Genomic DNA, 15,719 nt, shown 5'->3' on the forward strand with positions numbered 1-15,719 from the left:
TGTTAAAATTATTCAAACATTACAATGCTTTTAAATGTGGTTTTCAAGAATGTCAGTTATAATGTAATATTATCATTTAAATGTTACAAAAGCGGTTGAATGACTTTCGCATAAACACGTCAGTGAATTAATTGAAATTAATTTAATGACATTAAAAGATCGTGACGACTGCAAACATAATGAGTTTCGTAAACTAGATTGAAAAATTAACATCAAGGTCATTTTGTAATTCAGCCGGTACAAGACGTAAACAAAAAATAAATTATGGTAATTAAGATGAACGTGTTTATTTCCTAATGAATATAGTATTTTTTCAACACATTGTAGAAATTGCAAACATTATCCAACGCAGTTAGATGATTATTACTTATTACAAACTAAAATAACAAAGATTACACTAAGACAGTAAAAAGTGTGTTATCCAATGCATGGAAAATTATTGTTCTGGTAAAATTTCGTAACAAATTTGGAATATTGAGATAAACAATCATTAGAAAATTGTAAATTATAGTGAGTACGACTTGTGACCTATCATCAAAACTGAATACGATTATACAATAATATTTTAAATTCTATACAAATGTTTCTTATATTCGGTAAATGAAATATTAATAATCTGAGAAAAAATACTGATGTCGTTAGGTTTTGAAAATGACAAATCAAACGAAAATATTCAAATAAGATACGCTGCTACAAAAATAATAACATATAATGTAGCAATCATACTACTAAGCATTAATTGAGTGACACACTTTAATATGTTTGTTTTGTTGTCAAAACAAAACAATATAACGATAATAATTGTCAGTATTTCCTCAATCATAGCTAGATCATCGGTGTATGTTATGATTTGTTAATTGCGACAATATATCTTGTAATATTATATGTACTGCATTTGTATAAATTGAAAGGACAATGTATAAATCCTCACTCACTCATTGTGTCCATGACAAGACGCACTACTATTGTCAAGAGTACTTCACTCGACATAGTCAACCGTCATTCCACTCGAATCAAGTCTCTCAGTTCATTAATATAATCAATCTCTTGATCACATCGATCTCACCACTACATCATTACCAACGATTATAATCTCACGCTGCCATTTTTATTAAAGTATTATTGTATTTATTTATTCTCCTGACGACCTTCTATCTCCTCGATATCATCAACCATCAAACATATTAAGAACGTTAAGAATAAAATTTATAACGTAGAGCAGTTACAGTCATGTTTATTTGTTATATTTTGTAATCTTTGCAATAAATGTAAAATAAATTAATTGTAATTTCAATTATGTTTCTCTCATATGTCTTTATATGTATTCCATGTTCAATAATAAGTCGGCTCTCACATCTAAACTCGATTCGTGTGCCGCACAGTCACAAATCAAACCTTCTGAGACGGCGATCTAGTGTTGCTTATGAAGACTGCGCACATCTTCCTAGCGACAGTCGCGCGTAGCGTTCAAAAAGTATATATATATCTTAATGCGGCGATCCGGTATAGGAATGACCAATTCGTAGGTGTTTGTATGAGACTTCGACTCTTCGACTCGGAGCGCGAGAAGCATGCGACTAATTATCGATTGCAACAGCAGATGTTTTTTTTTTCAAACAAAACAATCGCATTCGATGAATCTACGGAGCTCCATTTGGCAACATGTGTTTTGTAAATAACGATGACGTCACATCGACGTATTCGACAGGCTGTAGGCAAGACGAGTTTTGATGTGAGAGCCGGCTAAGTATGTGAATCATATATGGATTTTCACAGAGTTGAGGTTGTATTGACACATTTTTTTTGTACGAAACACGAATGTTATCCACTTGCTCAACCCTCTGAATCCATACTTTGGATTCAAGCACACATTCAAAATCAACAAGTGATTTTTTCAGACCTGTGATTCGAACGCGAGACCATTATAAACCATCGTGGGGGTTGGGGCATATATTGTACTTTATTTAAAATTTATTCATCAGCACTTCGATTCTTTCATAATATTATTTGTGGGCTCGTTTCTCGTGTTGTTATTTTGTTACTAACGAGTGAAATGAGATAATGATAAATCAAACTCTTGTCAAAATTTTAGTATTTAAATTATTTTTTATAAATCAAGATAAAAAAGCAAAACTTGATTCGCGATATTATAATAATTATTAACAAGAAAATAATTAGTTATGACGAGGAAGTGGTTCCGGATGCCCTCGATCTTCGGTTCATTCAAGATATTATGCTCTCGGCGTTATACATGAGACGCTTTCTTTGACTATATTATCATCCGTTAGAATGCCGGCCATTCGGACGAGTTGGTTGGTGATGTCCGATAAAAATTATGAATGAAAAAAACAAAAGGTTCCTGCTATATTGGCAGTGACTATGAGACTAGGGTTTGCAATACTGAATGCCGGTATTCGTTAAGAAATATAGAACGGTGCAAGATTTCAAAACATCTGAAATGTCGTCCACTTCTCTTATATTTCTTAGTTGTACCGATTAGGTAAAAGAAATGTTACCATGCAAAAAAATAATATATTGCAATACAACTTGCTCTGGTATTAATTAATGAGACTCAATCTTTAACAAGCGCTGAGAATCTCGAAATGCAATGAATCCCAGAGCATCGTCATACCATAATTGCTAAAACTTTCTAAATTCACCATAATAAACCGCGATGCACACTGACAGCGTTGAGACATGAAAAGGACCAGCGGTGTTCAAAGTTTGCGCAGAAATTATTTCGTACGAGCAATAGGGGAGAGTTACCAAGAACGGGACATTGTTTGCTATTTTTTTTTTATTCCTATTCCAAATCTTATATAAGTACCTATTATAAATTAATATGCAATGATATGATAGGTATACATTAACTAACTGCAAATAAAAAGAAAATAAGCTTCCAAAATACTAACTTTAGCTAGTTACACAATATATAGAGACACCAATAAATCATGGAATAAAAACTTATTATTTGTTCATTGGATCAATATGTAGGTACGACTACAAACAATGTTAAACACGTCATTAATACGTCATCGTCATAGAGGGCTATGTGAGAAATAATTCTTTCCTCATTGCATCTATGTTGTAAAATTTATTTTTAATTCTGATTCATAATCAATAACGATGTATGGTACGTAACAATTATTTTTAATAAAATATTTTTTACCAGGTAAATAAAAAAGAAGATTAAGTACTATGTTCGCTCCTGAGCGGACCCCAAATGGTTATCTACGAAGTGGAGCCTATATAAATAAACTTTTTTTCGGGGAATGTTTCGCCCAACCCATTGGTCATTGCGCATGTTTACGACACATTATGTCAAGTGATATGACAATTAAATACTCTTGGATCAAAACTGTATATATATTTTAATTGGCTACCTGAACGCAACCATATTATTAATGTGTTTTATATCTACAATATGTTCGTTCCCGCAAGCGATCTAGGTGGTTTGCTGACGTTAGACGCATGAGCTTTGCGCATTTCCGGTTTGAATTGTATTCCCGCAAGTCATACATAAACTATAACACACGAGCATAGTATAGAAAGATGCTTGGAGGCTTAAAATTATATCAAATTAATGAATTATTAGAATGTTGCCATCCGACATGATGGATGATATAAGTAAAAGTAAACAATGTGAAAATTGTCAGTGCTGATGCCAAATCAATGCTGTTTACATGACTAGAAATTAAAACTAACCATTTGTAAATTACATGATCCAAACTGGTATGCATTTGAACATGCGCAAGAGAAAAAATACCAAACAGGTTCAAACTAGTTAGGGAACACATCAAATTTTGAGTGATTTCTCGTTTCGATTATATGAATTTCGCAAACTCAAAATATGGATTAAAATAAGCATGAAGATTGCAAAAAAAAATATTTTTAAACGTGAAATTTAGATAATTAATCAGTCAATAAATCTACCTATTAATAACTTAAGGCCTTGTCTACATGGCACGTGTCTCGCCGCGAGTGCATATGGACAGCTCAATGAGGTCACCTGTACCTTGACTGCGCGCGACAGTCATCACGGCACGAGTGCGTGTGAACGGCTCAATGAGGTTACATGTACCTGGAAAACGCGGCATGTGGACAAGACCTTATCTATTCCTACAACCCTGATGGACACAGGCATTGCGATCGTGTTGTGTGCTTATTTGATGCAACAACGAACGCTAGAGTCCAACTATGTCAGGACCTTAGACTAAAGATACATCTAGACGCCACCCGTTGCATTGCTAAATGAAGCCGCGTGCCTTGCGTTTGGTTTGTGGGCGAGCGAACGCATTCGTCTACAAATGTTCGAGACCATAGACCATTTCGCTAGTGCTCGCCCAAAGTGCTCGCACTAGACGCTCAGAATTAAAATATAATTTTCTATTTTTTTACGTTATATAGTATTTTTAAGCGGTCAAAATGCAACCATTAGGTAAAGATATCCATAATTTAAGTTATTTTAAAGAAACACTAGGTCACTGATATTAAAATATATAATAAAATACAAATAAATTATCACGAACATGTATCAACTTACCTATGAAACGTAATACCATCTTCTTGCTTATCAATACGGCTACCACATTTTAAGACAATACACAGAACCATCTTTTCTACTTAATTAACTAAAAATATTTACCATTGACTTTATGTTTAACACAAAAAATATCAATTTTAGCAACTCGAGCTCGCAAGTTATCGACGCTATATGAAGCGTTTCGCCCCGATTTGATGGCGATACTTTTGGAAACTAGCTCACAGATATGTAGACCTTTTATCTTACTCTAGCGCGTGTCGCAGAGATTGTAAGGGTGCCGAATACTTTCTCACTCGCACTCATGCATCGTTTTTGTTCAGGCCTTGGTCAGGACCTTCCAAGTTTTCTTTTACTCTAATCTAATGAGATGCTCCAATCTAGCGCCGCGTAGTGACTAATTTCCTTAATTTTAAAAATAATTGTGTCGGTAAACGATTTTTTTCGAAATTATTGTTATAAAATTTACATCAGCTATCGTCCCGTTCGCGGGCAGACTCCCCTACTTCTGGTGTAAAATTCCCATGGGGACATGTTCGCCATGTCGTACGAGTACGTACAAATTTGATAATCTCACCGCGGTTGGCTCTTAATGAGAAGCATACAAACGGATGGGGGAACAGCGCTCGGATTAGATTATTTAAGTTGTTTGCTCATTTATGTTTGGGTTGGAGTTAAGAGCACCTAATAAAAAGAGCATTCCATTAACTGACAGTACAAAAATTAGCTAAATATGCTCATTTATTTTTAGATTACATTTACAGACTCGAGACTACTACGTGGATGAATTAGTAAACATACAAACTGACCGCGTCAGCATTTTTTTCGTTTATAAATTCAGTCACATGAGTATTCTAAAACAAAAACTTAACCGCTCGATTTATTTTAAATTAATTTATTCAGTCATAAGTATATCTTCAAGCAGATGTACGTCGCTTTAAGTAGCACAATTGTCTAAAATCTTGAATATTTGGTGGATATTATTCTACAAAAACATTAATTAATATTTATTTATTACCTACATCATATCTTTAATCAACGTTTTAAGAAAACAACTATTTAAATGAAAATCACCGATCCGGATCATTATTAAATTATGTGAAATAGGTCCCATATAACAATATGTTTCACAACAGCATTCATTATATATATCTACATATACTCATTCCATTTATATTTGCAAATATATAAGCACTTTTACATATAAAACTTTAAAGGTGTTTATCTTTGAAACACTTTTTAATGAGTTAGTTAAAGTTATTTATTTATACAAGCACACTTAAAAGCTCCGGGTGTCTTAAAAAAATGAAAAAAATATGACATCTTTCGGAACTGTCTGAACCATAGAGGTATTAAATTAAGCGAGGGGCAAGGAATCGGCTTTCTCGTGCAGCTGAATGAAGCAGGCGAACAATAGCTGACAACTTACGAGAAACATACCCATATATTATAATGTTAACGATCAAATTTTGCCACAAATTGATTACCATCCCGCTTCACCATGATTTTTCACCATACTAGCCTGCTTCACCGTACTTTCATATAACCTACCGCCCCTAGGTCTGAACAATGTGTACATATATTATATTACAGATATGTCGGTAGTTTTATGAATTTGGACTTTGAGATAATAATATTGAACTGGCAAAATGTACCTACATATTGTATCATGACAAAGTAATACAGAACGTAAAATTTAAAATTCTCCAAAATTTTGAGCAAATTACAAAGTGTACACTATTTAAATAATATATTTTACTATGTTATAATATATATATATATATATATAATATTACAAATGAAGACATAATGCACGTGTTGATAAAATAAAATTTATTTTTTAAATTTGCTATAACCAGAGACCTGATACAGGCACCTTACACATAATATATATTTAATATATATATAATTTAAAAACACCTCACATACAGCTACATAACCTACTCCTACAAGATAAAAGCTTTTTTTGAGAAAAATATCATACCCAACGGGATTTGAACCTGTAAGCACTAGATTTACGGCAATATGCTTTAACAAATTAAGCTACGCGCATTCTAATTAATTACGACGAACTTAACTAGTAGTTCTTACATAATATAATTATTCATAATATCTTTCACAAATAACAGTAGATGCCATTCATCTGACAGTAATACCAAACGAGAGGGAGTATCTCCCAACTTTTGGAGGGTCTAGGACGATTTGGACGCCGGGACAACTGGACGCCACGCAATTCGAAAATAAATAGACTTTAGGTACTTATACGTACTTAAAAAAAACATTTATTTTTATTAAGTACTTATTTATATTTAAATTATTATATTATGATTTAATAGTTGGTGAGAATTTAAATATGCCCACGTAAATAATGATTTAATCGTGCATATGTTTAAATTTAATGAGTAAAAGTTTAAATAGTAAAATGAATTAAAACTACTAAGTAGTAGATAAAAACTGATTAAAATTCATCGTCTACGTTTTGTTTACGTGTCTATGACAGTGCGGCGTCCAGTTGTCCCATTTCCGTTTTGGAGGTGATAAAAGATATCATTAATTATTGCCCTAATTATTAACCGACGCCCGTCTCACTCCAAATTTATAGTTATGACGTACTTGCACTTGCTAATAATTTATTCGTTGAATAAAAGAAATTGTTTAAGAATTATAATATATGTGATTGTTGTTAATTTTAACACAATGAAGTATTCTTCATTGTATGTGTTAATAATACCTACTTATATTTTGCGTGGTTACAACATTTTATTTTTTTACGATTGGAAATGACATCTTTCCTAAAAAGTTTATAGATTACATATTCAGGCTTAACTAGTAGAGATATTCTAATGTATTAATGTGCGACTTTCACAAGGCACTCGGGTTCTAGAATCGCTGTCAAATATATATTATGAATCACTCCAAGTATAGTCTATGTTTTGAAGTACATTTATGTGCATCGGACAGCTCTGCGAATGGACTGATTTTGACAATGAACTTGGTCAACCATCGTGTTCCAGCGTGCTCGGTTTTGCAACGGCGCCGTCAAAAGCCGTTTGACTAGTTTCATTTTCAATACCCCGCCCGTCAACGAGAGCGCCGAGCGGAGAAAGTTTCCACAGGCTATCCGCAGTACAGTACATAATAATTGCCTTTTGTATTATTTAGCGAGCGGCATTTTTTTATGCTACGGTAAAATACGCACCGGACAATGATACGCCAGACATATAGGTAAAACACTCTACAGAGACATTGTTGTACCTCTAAAAACGATTTGCAGTTGTATTGGTGTTCTTTGGTAGTATTGACACAGGATGTGCACGAAGTATTACGGTAAATAAGCATATTTTTATGACTTATTGTTTTAATAAAATGTGGAATAAAAATGCGTACATTAGAACATAAGTACATACATATTATTTACTTATACTGATAGATACAATTGAAAGAAAACATCGTGTTGTATTATTTATTTAGTTGGGATTGGGAATATACAATGTTTTGGAATTTATGAATTAGCCTTAACCATCTTATTATCGTTATTTAATAGATTAGTTATAAATTTATAGAGAACTAAACACTTAAAGACAATTATAATACCGGAAATATAGAATTTCGTTGGCAATGTCATTTAATTATACATATAATCATTAGGACTTAAGAGAACAATTACAAATGGCATTTTCACTGAACACTGTAGACGACTGCAAAGAATGAGTTTATGACATGTTTATGACCAGTGACTCTCAATAACAATAGAAACTCCGCCCTTTATGCCCCTGCACTCCACGCCTAACAAATTGGTGATAAGGTAATAATTGCAGGCGGTTCTAAGTCGGGTTTTATTACAGGCCTGCATACACACAAATAATACCAATACAGATGCGAAGCAATTTTAGCGTACAACAATGTCTCTGTAGAGTGTTTTACCTATACATGCATAAAATATATATATAGGGGTGTGTGTGTGCTTGTGGTTTGAAATAAATTACAGGGGGGGACAAAATACACCACTTATCTTAATAACTGCTTTAAAATAATATTGATTTTTTTTTTTGTTTAAAACATGTGATAACCTTTTTGGATATATTATTGAGAATTTAAAACAGCTTCATGAGGATAATTCGATTCAATGATATAGTATGACAACATTCCAATGATACATTAAAACAACATGCTAGTATGCATCAGTAACCGTCAAGTTAATAAATATTTTGTTTTTAAAAATGTATAAGAAGGAATATATAATTTACGCCGAATGCGCAAAATTGAATATTACATGAAATGGGCAAAATTTTGCCTAATTCATATAATAGTCAAGCCCGTTGCCTTATTCATGAATTAGGTAAATTATCTGCCGAGTGCGTAAATTTGCAAGGGTATGGAATTCTTAAACTGTCAGCATGACAGTAGAAAAAGTAAATTTAATACGGATGGTTTTATTAGTTATAATTGGACATAATATAATATTATTATTATTAGGTTAGGTTATGTTTTGTAATTCTGAATTCAACTGAATGTCCATTTTGAGGTTAGCTAACAAGTGTCAACAAACTATCAAATCATACCATCACAAACAAACAATCGACCATTGCACGATTGATACCCAAGCACGAATCAAATCGCGAAAATACCTTTTAATAAAATTCTTCCGTTATCATATTATAGTTCTAGATTTCTTTTTTGGGCATAGTAAATGGATATGAACGTCATTGTAGTTATTGATTGGTATATTTATATATAATCAATGACATTTGATACATATGGTTAGTTTGATTAGTTGCAAAAACCACCACCGGAGCGCGACCATCTATTTTGACCAATCCATGAGCATTTAATACATTTGGTTTAGTTGCAAAAAACACCACTGTAGCTAATTTGCTCAATGCATAAACTAGGCAGAAAAATTACTGCACTATTCACGCAGTTGGCGGATATTTTGCCTAATTCATGAATAAGGTAACGGGCTTGCATTTTTCATGATTTAGGCAAAATTTTGCCCATTTCATGAAATAGTCAATTTCGCACATTCGGCGTTACATATACACAAACAACATACACGCCTACCGTTTCAAATACTTGCATACAAATGCCAAAAAAATATCATATCACAAATTTAATGGTCTAAACTCTAAAGTGTACTTTTGCCCGCGTTCGCTACTGCTTTCTGTCACTTTAACCGTTGCGTTCAAAGTCTCTAACTGACTGACACATATCTGGTTGACGGAGGTGCATTGAACTCTATAACGAGTTGGCGACAGTGCATCTACGTGCATAATAAAGTCAACACGATCAATTCGCTTTCTATAAAATAATAACTTGTATTGAATGCACTTTTCTTTGCAAATAATATTTAATACACATTATAATAATTGCTTTGCGACACGTGTTTTGCGTACATATGGTGAGATTTAACAAGTGTCATTAGTTGATGTCATAAAAATAATTATCAATTCTCTCGGGTAGGATTGAAAAGAAACTATGAAATATAGGAAAGGGATAGTTGATAAAATACTTCAGCCATATAATTAATTGAATGCGTGGGGAGGGAATTTTAAATATAGAATAGTGTATGTTTAATAATAATTAATATTGTCAATTTCTAAAAATAAATACAAATATTGACAGCAACACATAACACATTAATTAACAAGATTTTAATAGCTAATTGCCATCCATTACTTATGATGTTCAGATTAAAAATATCCACTCCAACTCAATAGTACATCAGAATTTTTATTATGCCAACTATATATTATAACCCACAGTTTTAAAAAATATTTCAAATATTGTTTCATTTTTTATACTGTTGCGCGTGGGTAGTAAGTATTTGGCATTACATTCTATACGAGCGGTATGAGCGCGTGGCATCGTTCGCGCCAAAAACTACAGCAGTGCAGCGGATGCAGATACGAAAATTTTCACTGCCTTTTTAAAGTGTATTCAAATGTATTTATTTTACGTAAAGTGAGAGTGAGCTGAGTGACCGAATAAGCTAAGTGAACCCTATTTTATTTTTTTCTATAAAATAACGCCCACATCCTACTCATCCTCACGTAAGTGGAATATATCAACATCTGAAGCAATCTAGTTGAACACAGTTATTGCCCATACAATTGGCATTATCAATAGTGGGTTAGTTCCGCACCCTGAAAGAACAAGGAACTGATGCTCCCGATGTATATGATAGTTATCAGGGACAGGTCACACCGCGTATCAATAGTAATAAAACGTGGCCAATTGCATAGTATATCTTTTGGCATTTAAACTACAGTATATACGTATACCTAAAAGAAAGCTAATTGGTTAAAGCCACGGATAGTATCCATAGAACATTAAGTAAAGGAGTCTTAAAAATCTCTTTTGAACTCGCTATACCATACGGTCGTATTTCAACTGATGCGGCGCCCAAACAATCGATCCACTCTCAAGTCGGTTTACCTGTGCGCGCGGAAGAGATCTGCAACATTGTCGGCAGTTTTAATTTATGAGCATATCCCAGTCGACACGATTTTCTATATGCGATGTAAATAATGTAAATAATAATGTATAAGTGATACTATATTTTCAATGTCTACATTCCATGTATCTGTCTGTTTCAATGCCGAGAACAAAGTCCATAGTGCATATTATTTACTCATCTTGCAACACTTTCTCACCATTCTATTCTACAGCTAATCGCAATCCTAAAAAACTAGGTCGCCGATATTCACTCGATGTTATTCTCATGCAAAATACTTTCATTTGAATTTAAAAAAATAAAATAACTATCACGCCCAATAAAACCTGAATTGTAACTTTATAGATGCGTCTATATCTATTGACTCCGTAAGTAACTATTGTAAAAGAAATCGTCAATTTTGAATACATAGTTATCGTCAATACGTTTCAAAATAGAACTAGAAATTTTGAGTCCTTTAATTTTATTCTTAGAGAAGACGTATCCTCATCATCAGCTGGCGTCGATTCGCGATGTAGACCTCCAATAGTGCCCTCCATTCGTCTCGGTATCTAGTTATTCACTTCCACGTACCTACATCTACAGAACTTTATGAATTCATGTGACGTTTAGTGGTCATATAGATACCATTTGTAAAAAGGCGCTAAAGATGTTGGGCTTTGTCTTGCGTACTTCCCGGGTCTTTTCGGATGTTACGGTACTAAAAATTCTCTATACTTAACTCCTTAGTTAGAATCAGACTTGAGAGTGGGTCTGTTGTTTGGGCCCCGCATCAGTTGAAGTACGGCCTTATGGTGGAGAGAGTCCAAAAGAATTTTTTAAGACTCCTTTACTTTCGGCTGTATGGATATTATCCGTGGCTCTATCCGACTGATTTTTTCTTAGGGATGCTTACATACTGTAGCTTAAAATTTAGAAGGGATCTTTATTTAGCTACATATTTTTTCAGACTTATACGCGGCGTAAATGTGAACTCTGCCATTCTTGGTGGTGTTGGCTTGTGTGTCTCAGATAATTACCTTAGGAATCGAGGACATCCGTTGTTTGTTCTCCCACGGTGCAGAACTAACCTGCCATTAGTAATGCCAATTGGGAGGGCAATAACCATGTTTAATGAAATCGGATATTGATATATTCCACTTACGTGAGGGTGAATTTACGTGGACGTTGTTTTATAAGTTTTTAAGATAGGGTCTATCAAAGTTCACTTTGTGTGCTTCCATCTACTTTTATTTTGTTATTTACTTTATTTCTTCTCTTATTTTATTTCTTATTTTATTACTTATTGTATTAGTAACTCACACTTCTGTGTATTTTTATTTTTAAAAATTATTGACACTTATTTTATGTCATGTCGTGAACGCTTTGAATTTATTATGTGTTATGTTCATTATACCTATGTAAAATAAATAAATTTGATTTGAAAATCTATCGAGCGAGTTTTAGTAGGTCCACTTTGGGCTTAGCCATATGACAGTGTACTTTATGTGGATAAACGCGGGTCTTACTTGATTCCAAATGCATCTAATTAGAATCTACGATTGATTTTTTTTATACAATTGACGATTCGTGTATCTGAGCCCTTAGTTACCTTACGTAGTTGAAAAACATATTTCAAAAAATTAGCATTTAGGATAGCTTAGAATTGAATAGACGCACTGCCTGACGGCATTTATTTAGACCATTACCATTTAATCTGCTTAGTGACTTATATCACATAGCGTACATACTCAGTTTTGCGTCCTTATAGTTTGTTTCTTTTGTTGTCTTTCCGCGTTATGCCCGACATGCACATTTCCATGCCAGCCCGCGCTACTCGTAATGCTTGGATTTCTCTTTCATTAAAAGTTCATGTAGCACACATCGGTTGAACACATACAATGGTAGGTCAATTTATTCTTAAGATGCTATTTAGGCACCCAAATACACCCCATATCGGTTTGATTCTGCGAGAAATCTCGTCATAAATAACACCGTCAATTGGCTTAGGTTATCCAAGATAGACGTAGTTGTTGACTCGCTCGAAAGAAGATGACGTATATCAAACAAAAATATTAATAAGGGGTCTTACACTTTATTACGATTATTGATATTGTTCATTCAAAACTGTTTTATTAAATGGGAATCTACGAGTCAGTATTACTTACCGGTTTTGACACAGTTTTTTTGTTGTTAATTATTATAATATATTTGATTTTATGCTGATAGCTGTTTCGGTCTATAAACTCATCCTCAGAATGGTCTGAGACAACTTATTCTATAAATTCATGCGCAGTTACGTATGATAGAATTAGAGCATTAGTTGTACTACAGCTGTCAATATAAAAATAATTCCAATATTGTTGAACTCACAGAAAAACTTTGTTTTAAAACCATTATAATGGAGTTCTATCAGTTGATCGCAAATCCAATCAATAAATATATTAAATTTATAATATTCCAAAATAAACAATAATATATTACATACATAATAATAATGTAGATACTAAAGAAAATTTGTTAATAGAACATTGTACAATATTAAATGTATTACGTAGTAGTATTAATTTCCATTAGATTATTAATTATGCTTTATAACTTTGCACTTTTTAATACAACGATACACCTTTTTACCTGATTACCTACCAAGTATAAAATTAGATCAAATGATATTCACTTATATAAAATATATATTATGTAGTAATAAATAAATATTTTTAGAATATATTTGGTAAGTAGGTAGGTACCTACATCATTTATTTTTCATCCTAGAGCCGGAGTGCAAAGTTGCGTTAATTAACAAATTAAGTTAAGTGGCATCTCTACCTACTGTTATTTTTTGGCGGGAAAACATGATAGTTTATTTAAAGAAAGAACACATTTAATGATATTACTTCGTTGTCTGTTACTTCAGGGCTCGAAATGGACCGGAACGCACCGGAACGCCGTTCCGGTCCATACGATCCCCGAAATTATCGCTCCGTCTCGTGTAAATATTAATTTGACCGTCTGAGCGAGATATGTCATATTATAAAAAAATCTAACTAAATCTTTTTTTAAATACACATATGTATAGAATTAGATAAGTAACATTGTTAATAGTTTCGTAAAATTGTCAAGCGCTCCGGTTCATAAAATTTTCCATTTCGAGCGCTGTGTTACTTAATTATTTTTATTAACATAATATTATGATTATAGTTAACTAGAAACTTTTCTACATTTTTTAAAAACCAAAAATGCTTTCGTCTTACGACATTATTGGTTTAATTGATACAAACATAATATTTAATAATATTTTTGTTGATATTTCTTTTAATATAATAACAGCCTTTAAATAATAAATTTGTACATCATACGAAAAGTGAGAATAATTCAATAATAATCTACTCGAATTTATTATAAATGCCGCAAACTGTGTTAAAGACCTACAGATTACCATACAAACCGGTATGAAATCGCATTTTTTTTAAATAATTTCACAAAATAAATAATAAAATAAGTTAAAATCTTGATTTCAACAAATTGATGAATGTGCATTCGTTATGGTCATCAGTAGACAGGTGGTTAAAAATGTCCGCCTTAGGTACATTGAGACAACGCTCGAAATGGAAAATTTTACGAACAGGAGCTCTCGATAATTTTACGAAACTATCACCATAGTTTTCTGATTTTATGTACCCATATTTTATAAAAATAAGTGTACTCGGTTTTTTTTGTTACAAGACCTATCTAGTTCAGACGGTTAAATAATTTTTCCACGCGCGGAAATTTTGGGGATTTTATGAACCAGAACGGCGCTTTGGTGCGCTCCGGTTCATTTCGAGCCCTGCATTGAGAGCAAATCGGTAGAGAGGGTGAACAAGATAAAGTACGTTGATTCTAGTTTTCTAACGGGCTGGAGTCAGGCCACAAGATCACACTAGAAATAATTGCAAGAAGCGCTTTAGAAAAAAGAAACATCCATATTTAAATCGAGGACGATAATTAATACACCTGACAACTTCTAAAACATGCGAGCGACTGGCGAACAAATTGATTAAATTTAAAATTAGGGAAACATCTATTTATAATGTACCTAAATGTATTTCGCAAATCTGCACGTGTGATTGCTGGTCACCAAGGACGTCGAAGGGCAACGGAAGTAACTCGACAAAAAGTCCTGATAAACCTTTTATGTTAATTACATACACTTTGTTACCGAATATATCGGTATTGTCGATTTTTAAAACCGGTATTTCTGTACTACTGGGATACCGGTTTTGCATTCCCTATATTTTGTAAGTGGGTCATTCATTGCACACAGCCCAAGGCGTTAATGTTCTGATAAGACTCGTTCAGGATATGGAGACGTACATTTACCAGGTGCGTTGCAATCTTCGACAGAATACGGCAGTAAGAGAAGAAAAATGAATATTTAAATTCCGTTTATATTATGAAGATGTATTGAATTTGAATTATTAATGACCATCTCCTTGCTTTTTCGTACAAGGTGAATGTGTAAACGTTAGTAATTTTGAACAATCATAAACACCCAGACTTCGATAAAATCACATAAATAATGTGTCCTCACAGGGAATCGAACCCAGAACTCTCGGGTGGAAGGCCAGCGCTTTATGCACTGCACCACGAGAGCCGCCAAGATATATCAATTGAAAATGTTTTATATAAGTAATTTTACTTACAATAATTAAAAAAAATATATAAAAAATTAAGCACTTACGTAAGTACAATATTATTTTATAAGTA

General features: G+C 33.1%; 1 protein-coding gene across 1 annotated transcript in view; it reads right to left on the bottom strand.

The window, feature by feature from the left end:
- Positions 1-15,719, bottom strand: part of spidey (hydroxysteroid 17-beta dehydrogenase 12 spidey) — a 94,626-nt gene that overhangs the window by 55,434 nt on the left and 23,473 nt on the right. The window lies entirely within an intron of this gene.

The sequence above is a fragment of the Rhyacophila brunnea genome, unplaced genomic scaffold (assembly GCF_057557595.1).
Source record: "Rhyacophila brunnea isolate RB1 unplaced genomic scaffold, BYU_Rbru_1.0 scaffold_23, whole genome shotgun sequence".
In the NCBI taxonomy this organism is placed as follows: Eukaryota; Metazoa; Arthropoda; class Insecta; order Trichoptera; family Rhyacophilidae; genus Rhyacophila; species Rhyacophila brunnea.